This window comes from Schistocerca serialis, chromosome 2 (genome assembly GCF_023864345.2).
Source record: "Schistocerca serialis cubense isolate TAMUIC-IGC-003099 chromosome 2, iqSchSeri2.2, whole genome shotgun sequence".
NCBI lineage: Eukaryota > Metazoa > Arthropoda > Insecta > Orthoptera > Acrididae > Schistocerca > Schistocerca serialis.
Genome location: NC_064639.1, coordinates 97,787,413 through 97,787,705, shown reverse-complemented (window position 1 = coordinate 97,787,705; position 293 = coordinate 97,787,413).

Here is a 293-nt window from a genome sequence, read left to right as displayed (position 1 = left end):
CCAGTGCGGATTATTTACTTCAATATGTGGAAATTTGGCTGCAATTTCCCACAAAAATAACTGCAAAGACTTGCACTTTGAAATTATTTTAGGACGTGACTTGTTTTAATACTGTTTTCAGGCGGTTCACATCTTTTAATAAAGTTGAAGAGAAGCCTAATGAAGACAGTTGGTAGAAAATATTTTTATAGAGAATAAAAATACTGATTTAATATGTTATCCATCATGTTTATTATGTTATATACTCGATTTATACTGAAGTAACTGCAAGAAGACAACATATCACCTGTTAA